The 9185-nt window shown below is 46.4% G+C and overlaps 1 pseudogene; it reads left to right on the top strand.

The window, feature by feature from the left end:
- The first annotated feature begins 2316 nt into the window (after positions 1–2316).
- LOC148000301 (glyceraldehyde-3-phosphate dehydrogenase pseudogene) lies at positions 2317–6101 on the top strand (annotated as a pseudogene).
- Positions 6102–9185: the final 3084 nt, after the last annotated feature.

Below are 9185 nucleotides of genomic sequence, written 5' to 3'. Positions count from 1 at the left end.
GAGGGCCTTCATTCTTGGGGTTCATTTGATCCGTTTCCATAGCAACGTCTACTTGTTGTATTTCGAATCTCCCATCGAGGACCTTGCAATTTGCCAGCTAAGCCACCGATCACAGGCGTGTGCACCAGGTTAATAAGACAAAGTCGATTTTACTTTGGCCTTCCCTCTTTTGTCTTCTTTCCATTGAGGGCAGCCTTACAAAAGAGAGGGCCTTTTGGCTTTCAAAATCCCGAGACCTCTGCTCATTATCCTAGACCATACTTGGACTGACGCAGTGTGCACTCCATTTCCATGCTGTCTCTCTCTGGGCAGCTGCTCTTCTGAGCAAACCATGGCAACAGCTGGGAGTGAGAGACAGGGCCAGCGAGATGGGATGCTTTGGGCATGTGGGTGTGTGTCAAAGGCAATACACCTCTTTATTCCAAAGGTAAGACACCCAGGACGGAAACAATTCCACTGTGAGCCCCAGCATCCTTTTTTTTTTTTTTTTTCTTTTTTTGAAGGCTAGAATTGAAGTTGAAGTCCAAATAACGTCGCTTTGTTTTCTTCAGGCAATCTGGATGCTTCATGCCGGTGACACTAATCAGAAAAGCCCGGAGCTCTGCGGACTCCTCCTGCTTTGCCGTTTCAGATGTGTACAGACCGGAGTTAGCCACCATTTCCCCAGGGTGTGTTTAGTCTAATAGATATAAGCCGGGACCTGCGAGAAGTATTAGTGATGAGAGAGAAAAAAACTCTCCCCATAAGCAGAATCACAGCGAGAAATCCGATAAGGGGGTCAGCAGATCAAAGCGATCATCGACGCCAACTCTCCCGCCGTACCAACTTCCTGCCCACACCAGCCTCCCCCCCACACCTGAGGTTTTAAGAGTACCGTATTTGCTGCTCTGCGCATGTTGCCTGCCTGTTATTTGCTGCTTGCTGCTCCTGGAAGCCTGTTGGAAGACCAAAGAAAAGTGCTCTAGGCTAATGGATGTACTGCCTTGTGTGTGGCTGGGACTTCAGTGAGGGCACACGGAAGGGCGGCGTTCTTCTCTTTAGGAGATGCCAGGTACGAAGCAGGAACTGACTGGAGGTGCAGAGGCAGAAGGCTTACCCTTCAGAAGAATGCCTGAATGTTCTGCTTGTCTGGTTACATTATGGATTTTAACAGAATCCTTGAAAAGGGAAAACAGAGGGACATAGCGATCCAGTGCCTACGGCTTCTTGGCTGCAGATACGCCAAATACTCTTAACGAATGAACACAGAAATCAAGGGCAGTCTGTAACCCGGCATCACTCTGCAGACCTATTTCAAAGGCAGGCAAAATTAAAAAGGAGGAAATTGTCTAAATTCAAAGTAAATGCTTGTGACTGCAAACAAGCCAGTCAAACACTTAGTAACGCAATGAAGGGGCCCAGGAGATTGTCTGGACTCAGTAGGTCCCCTCGGTGAGGTTGGCACACTACAGACCCTGGGCGCAGTCCAGAACCTTCTGGGCCTTTGGGAAGTGGCTCTGAAGCCGGTCAGGGTTGGATGGCTGACTCCTGGCTGGCACTGTCCTGCCTAGGCCTGGGAAGCTGCAGAAGTCTGGACTGGATTCTTGGAAGAAGTTATACAGTGCTAGCAACCCCTTGGTCCCCGAGGGCTGTGTCTGTTTCAGTGCAACCTAAACAAGTCAGCTAAGCAACCAGGAAGCAAACCTGACTTGCTTCCCAGGAATACCCAGAGGTCGGGCTGGGCAGGGCTGGCTGGACCTAGCAATTCAGTGAAGTCAAGAAAACCTGGCTTGCTCTCTCGCTGAAGCTTGGCCTCCTGCAGTCTGTCATTTATCGCAAGGTTGGCTCTGCTCTTGGGTTTGAGGGGTTGACAGTTGCCTTTTGGGTGGCATACATTCCCAGCCGTGCTCAGAGACCGAGAGCAAAGGCGTGTCCCTCCCCGCAAACATCAAACCAAAGTCACAAATCTTCTCGTTCCACCGCAGGTCCCTGCTCCTACCCTTGAGTCGAACTCTTGAAATCAATGCGGCAAAGAAAAAATGAAACGAAACAAAAACAAGGGCTGTTTGGTTTAGGGATCAAGGACTTTCCACTGCTATCACAAAATGGCTGAACAAAGAGAATGTAAGAGATAAAGGCACTGTTTGGGTCCACAGTTTCAGAGGCTCAGGTCATCATGGCAGCTGGAGATGAGGGAGGGAGGGAGGGAGGAGGGACAGAACACATACACCGTGTTTTCCCTTTTCTTCTGTTTTATTCGAGGGTCCTCCTAGCATGATGGGAGGGTGCTGCTCACACCAAAGTGTGTTTCTCCTCCTTATTTAATGTTCTTCCGACATGCCCTCACATGCTCACCCAGGGATCTCCTGCCGTAGCGCACAGTGTGAAACTGCACAGTATGCAATGTCCAGGAGCCTTCGCACTCCGACTGCGTTTTGGCTCAGCTTGCACGATTCCGGCTGTCTTAGCTTACCCATTTTTATCTCCTCTCAGATTCAGTATCTCTACCCAGCTCTATCGGGCTTTTTTCTGCTCCCAACAGAGTCAGCTGATTCTCCTATTTGGCCTTTGAACATGATGTTCCTGTTCTAATTCCTGTTTGTGTCTCTCATAAGTTATACCAGTGCCCATGAGTGCCAATCTCTTGCCTGGATTTCCAGAGTGGCCTAGAATGGCCCGGCCTGGCGTTCTAGGGGAGTCGCCATCAGTGTCAAGCTGGTGGTTGGGAGTGGGGTGGCAGAGTCTGGTAGGCTGTCTTATTACGAGTGTCTGGGTAGAGACCTCCAGTGCCATTGGCACTGTGCGGTTATACCACGGCACACTGTGTAAGCTATGAGGTACGCCATCAAACGCTGACCTCAGTCAGCCACAGAGTGGGTCATTGCCTGTTCAGAATAAGTAGTCCTGGTATTCAGATTAAGCTGCAGTCCCTGAAGAAGTAAGGTCCAGCCATGGGGCTGCAGTCAGGAACATTTGTGTGAAGTCCTTCCTGGGGTTCCTATTGTATGCAGCTACAGGGGATCCCAGGTCCCCTCCTTCACAGACGTTGGACACCTCTGTTGATTTGGTCTGTGCCATCCTAGAGGTTGTGTCTAAAGCAGCCCCTGGTTAACTCTCTTAACAGAACAGGCAGGCTCTGTGGATGAAAGATTCCTTTGAAGATTAATACACGAGGAAGTCCAGTTGGCTTAGAAACCCATCTATATTATCAGAAGACATGTAAACATTACATCTATCAATAATGACTATGGATAATCAGTGGAGTCTTTAAATAGTCCGCTGCCATACATTTAGAGGGATATAAATGACATGACAGGGCTGAGTAAACGGCTCAGTTGGAAAAATCCTTGCTGCATGATCGGAAAGATCTGCGTTTGATTCCTAGCAACCATGCAAAAGCTGTCCGTGGCAGTGTGGACATCTAATTCCGTTGCTGGGGAGGAGAGACAGGTGGATCGCTTGGGTTTACTGGTCAGCCATCCTAGCCACCTTGCTTCCCCAGCCACGTTGGAGAGCTCTGGTGACTTTAATGAGAAACCACAAAGTTTCTCATTAAAGTAGAGAGTAACTGAGGAAAATATCCAGTACTGACCTCTGACCTCCACATATAGACATAACATGTCTTAGGGTTCACTGCTGAGAACAGATACCACGACCAAGACAAGTCTTGGAAGGACAACATTTCATTGGGGCTGGCTTACAGGTTCAGAGGTTCAGTCCATCATCATCAAGGTGAGAGCAGGGCAGCATCTAAGCAGGCATAGCTAAGAGTTCTATATCTTCATCTGAAGGCTGCTAATGGAAGACTGACTTCCAGGCAGCTAGGGTGAGGGTCTTAAAGCCCACACCCACAGGGACACACCTACTCCAACAGGGCCACACCTCCTAACAGTGCCACTCTGTGGGCTGAGCATATACAAACCATCACATAATGCATATACATGTGTAAATGTACCCACAAACACACATACACCCCCAATGACTTCCTTCACTGGCACGTATTGACACTCATGAGAGGTTTTTATTTAAGAGCCAATTCATTTTTAGAATTTCAGGAAACCTTCTTGTAATAGTCACCATTCAGAGGCAGCTGTGAGGTATCTGACTGTAATCCCCAGTCAGATTGGGAGACTGAGGCAGAAGTGTTACAACGTCAAGTTTATCCCAAGCTACATAGTCATAGTCTGCCTCAAAAGAGAATAAAAACATTGGAATTTGGCATAATTTGATTTAAAAGATTGTGTGGGTTTTTTCTTTTTCTTCTTTTTCTTCTTCTTCTTCTTTTTTTTTTTTTTTTTTTTTTTTTGTGCAGTGAGCTTTATTGACGATATTCAAGAGAGAAGGGAGGGCTCCCCAGGTCCCTCCTGCTATTATGGGGTCTGGGATGGAATTGTGAGGGAGATCCTCAGTGTTGGGGACTGAGTTGGGACGGGGACTCCTCAGCAACTGAGGGCCTCTCTCTTGCTCTCAGTATCCTTGCTGGGCTGGGGTGGGTGGTCCAGGGTTTCTTTTTTTTTTTTTTTTTTTGGGTTCTTTTTTTCGGAGCTGGGGACCGAACCCAGGGCCTTGCGCTTCCTAGGCAAGCGCTCTACCACTGAGCTAAATCTCCAACCCGGTCCAGGGTTTCTTACTCCTTGGAGGCCATGTAGGCCATGAGTTCCACCACCCTGTTGCTGTCGCCGTATTCATTGTCATACCAGGAAATGAGGTTTACGAAGTTGTCATTGAGAGCAATGCCATCCCCAGCATCAAAGGAGGAAGAGTGGGAGTGAGATCCTGCTAACATCAAATGGGGTGATGCTGGTGCTGAGTATGACGTGGAGTCTACTGGAGTCTTCACCACCATGGAGAAGGCTGGGGCTCACCTAAAGGGTGGAGCCAAAAGGGTCATCATCTCTGCCCCTTCAACTGATGTCCCCATGTTTGTGATGGGTGTGAACCACGAGAAATATGACAACTCACTCAAGATTGTCAGCAATGCATCCTGCACCACCAACTGCTTGGCCAGCCCCCCCCCCCCCCCCCCCCCCCCGCCAAGGTCATCCATGACAACTTTGGCATCATGGAAGGACTCATGACCACAGTCCATGCTGTCACTACCACTCAGAAGACTGTGGATGGCCCCTCTGGAAAGCTGTGGTGTGATGGCCATGGGGCAGGCCACAACATCATCCCTGCATCCACTGGTGCTGCCAAGGCTGTGGGCAAGGTCATCCCAGAGCTGAACGGGAAGCTCACTGGCATGGCCTTCTGTGTTCCTATCCCCATTGTATCCGCTGTGGATCTGACCTGCAGCCTGGAGAAACCTGCCAAGAATGATGACATCAAGAAGGTGGTGAAGCAGGCGTCCGAGGGCCCACTCAAGGGCATCCTGGGCTACACTGAGGACCAGGTTGTCTCCTGCGACTTCAACAGCAACTCCCACTCTTCCACCTTTGATGCTGGGGCTGGCATTGCTCTCAATGACAACTTCGTAAAGCTCATTTCCTGGTATGAATTTAAATTTACCAATATTGTATGTGTAGGCACAGCATGTGTATGTTGCCACAGCCTAAGTGGAGATCAGAGATCAGATTAGCGGACGTGAGTCTCTCCTTCCACTGTTAACAGCAGGTACCTCAGCTGTCTTGCTGGCCTGTGACTCAAATTTAAAAAAAAAAAACTCTCAATAAAAATTACAGTATCCCCAGATAAATTACCTTAATATTATATAGATTATCTGGGTATCTGCCTACCTACCTAATTATGTCTGCTTGTCTGTCTATCTATCTATCATTACATCCATTATTTATTTATTGATCTGTTTAATCCATCAGTGTGCTCCTGCTTGTCCTGTTTGCCCTTCGTGCTTATGTGACTTTTTGCTGATTCTGCTCGGGGCATTTAATTGCCATGGGGGAGGATTAAGGTGTGTGTGTGGGGTAACAGCAACGAAGGAAGAATCAATGTTTAATGTTTGGTGCCCACAGTAAGACTGTGGCAGCCAGACTTTGGAGCAGAGGAAGTAGCCTCTTGGTTCTTAAGCTACCGTTGGTGAATCACAGGCTGAAGATTTTCCTGGAGCTCAGGCGGTGACGTACTTTTGGGGAGAGGAGCTGTCAGTCCCAGATGAAGAGAGATGAAGGACCCAGATGCCGTGGCTCTGGCTTCCATCCTTGGACTGGCAGCTGGCGTGTGGGGCTGGTATGGGGAGAGAGGAAGTTCAACACCCAGCAGGCTTGTACCTTGTGCCTTGTCCTGAGGTCTGTTTCTGTCTGGTAGGGATGTTACAAAGAAATGACAGGAGTAGCGTGACTACAGTCAACAGAAACCTGCCTAAGTTCTAGAGGCTAGAAGTCCAAGAGGCTGGGAGTCTCCTCTCTGCTTCATAGATGGCCATCTTTTCTGTGTGCACTCATACAGAACAGAGGCAAAAGAAGCTTACATGGGCCTCTTTTTTAAGGGCAATAATCCTATTTATCCTCATGATTCAGTCCTCTTCCCATGGTCCTACCTCCAAATCTGATTACAATGACGTTAGTATATAACTCCTCAAAATGTGTGTGTGTGTGTGTGTGTGTGTGTGTGTGTGTGTGTGTGTACAAACATTCAGACTATAGCAAGGTCTCACAAACCTTGAAAAGGCCCTATTTACAAATAGGGTCCTGTTTACAGATCCTAGATAAAATTTTGGAGACGTTTGTTTTTTTAAACCTACTACCTTTGTGAAGGAAATATTTCAACAGTGTTGAAGGAAAAGACTTTACTGAAATTGGCTATTTACTCTCAAGAGGCAGAGACACTGCATAACTACAAAGGGTGTTTGTTTATTTCTAGTGCTGCGCATTTAACCCAGGGCCTTGAGCATGAGAGGCTGGCTCTACCACGAAATATATCCCTAACAATAGCAGGTTAAATAGTCTTTCCTGAATCTGAACACAAGTACAAAAAACAAAACAAAACAAAACAAAACAACAACAACAACAACAACAACAACAACAACAAAAAAACAGGGAAGTCCATGAGAGGGATAAAAGTATTACTCGTAACAAACAAGTTACATTTTCAAATTTGAATATTTGAATCCCGGTGGTAATGTTATCAACCATTCAGGTGGCCTTGTCACTGTGAATCTGGCTACCATCCCAAAACAAAACAGAGACAGCCAAATTGGCACAACCAAGGAGGTATAGCTTCCAAGGCAAAGTGACACGGTTTGAGGGATCATGCAATGGGAAAGGAAAAGGAGAAATGAACATAAAAACAAAAAAACCAAAACCGACTCAAAGGGCTGGAGAGACGATGGCTCAGTGAACACTTGGTTTCTAGAACAAACAGGGAGGTCCTCAATCATCTCTAACTCCAGTTCACGGGAATCGATGCCCTCTTCTGGTCTCTGTGGGTACTGCACACATATTATGCACTTAACCCGTGAAACAGACTCAAAATAAAAACAAATCTTTAAACCAACTGAAATTGAAGAGAAGTGTGTTCTTCCCAACTTTGAGTTTCTTCTTCACCAAAAAAAGAAGAGAAGGATAAACAGACTCGGACTCGTTATTCCTTAAAGAAGCATATTGTATTTTAAAAAGATTTTAAAGTGTTGAAAATTGGATTAGCAAATAAAAGAACTGGACATGCAGAAAAACAAAAAAGGGATGGCGAGCCTTCACTACCAGCACTGCTTGACCTGAAGTATGATAGTAGGATTTCTGTAAGACACTTTGTAATTTTTATATCTAAACCTAAACTAACAATATAGTATTAATGTAAGGTTCTTGAAGGCTTTCACACAAAAAGAGCGTGGCATAAATATTTTATTTTCTGAAAACAAAACAAAACGGGAAATCTAGGCATTGGACTCCCTAATATGATAGCATTAGTCACATACGGTTATTTACATTTGAATTAAATTAAAATGCAATTCCTGCATCATAGTAGTTACATTTAATTTATGTTTTTAAGAGCTTTTTTCTAGATCTATATGTATTAGTTTTGTCTGCATGTATGTGGCGCCTGTAGAGGCCAGAAGAGAACACCAAGTCCCCTGGAGCTGGAGTTCGGACACTGTAAGTATACGCAGACGAGTTTCTATCCTACAGAATTCTGTTAGCTCTTAAAGAAATCTATGAAGGCAGCCCCGCAGCCCCACCCTTCAAGACAGGGTTTTTCTGTGTAACTCTGGCTGTCCTAGAATTCACTAGGTAAACCAGGCCAGACCTTCACTCACAGAGATCCGCCTGCCTCTGCCTCCTGAGTGCTGGGATTAAAAGTGTGCCACGTCTGCCAATGTACTTTGTTTTGTTTTGGTTTGTTTGTTTGTTAGCTTTTGTTTCTCAAGACTGGGAGTTCTCTGTGCAGCTCTGGCTAGCCTAGGACTCGCTTGGTAGACAAGGCTGGCCTTGAACTTATAGAGATTCACCTGCCTCTGCCCCTGGAATACTAGGGATAAAGGCATGTGTCTCCACTGCCCAGCATGAATGCATTTTTTAAATTTTTTTCCCATCGTTATTAAATTGGGTATTTCTTATTTACATGTCAAAGGTTATTCCCTTTCCCAGTTTCCAGGCCAACATCCTCCCAACCCCTCCCTCTCCCATTCTGTATGGGTGTTCCCCTCCCCCATTACCACCCTCCTCCCCAATAATCCCATTCACTGGGGGTCCAGCCCTGGAGGGCTAAGGGCTTCCCCTTCCACTGGTGCTCTTACTAGCATATTCATTGCTACCCATGAGGTTGGAGCCCAGGGTCAGTCCATGTATAGTCTTTAGGTAGTGGCTTAGTCCCTGGAAGCTCTGGTTGCTTGACATTGTTGTACATATGGGGTCTCGAGCCCCTTCAAGCTCTTCCAGTTCTTTCTCTGATTCCTTCAACGGGGGACCTATTCTCAGTTCAGTGGTTTGCTGCTGGCATTCGCCTATGTAATTGCTGTATTCTGGCTGTGTCTCTCAGGGGAGATCTATATCTGGTTCCTGTCGGCCTGCACTTCTTTGCTTCATCCATCTTATCTAGTTTGGTGGCTGTATATGTATGGGCCACATGTGGGGCAGGCTCTGAATGGGCATTCCTTCTGCCTCTGTTCTAAACTTTGCCTCCCTGTTCCCTCCTAAGGGTATTCTTGTTCCCCCCGGTTTTTTTTTTTTTTTGATTTAAAAAATTTTTTTTATTAGATTTCTTTACTTACATTTCAAAGGTAATTACCCTTACAGGTTTCCTGTCCATAAGCC

The sequence above is a fragment of the Rattus norvegicus genome, chromosome 17, assembly GCF_021556685.1.
Source record: "Rattus norvegicus strain SHRSP/BbbUtx chromosome 17, alternate assembly SHRSP_T2T, whole genome shotgun sequence".
NCBI lineage: Eukaryota > Metazoa > Chordata > Mammalia > Rodentia > Muridae > Rattus > Rattus norvegicus.
This window is presented reverse-complemented; position numbering and strand designations above follow the sequence as displayed.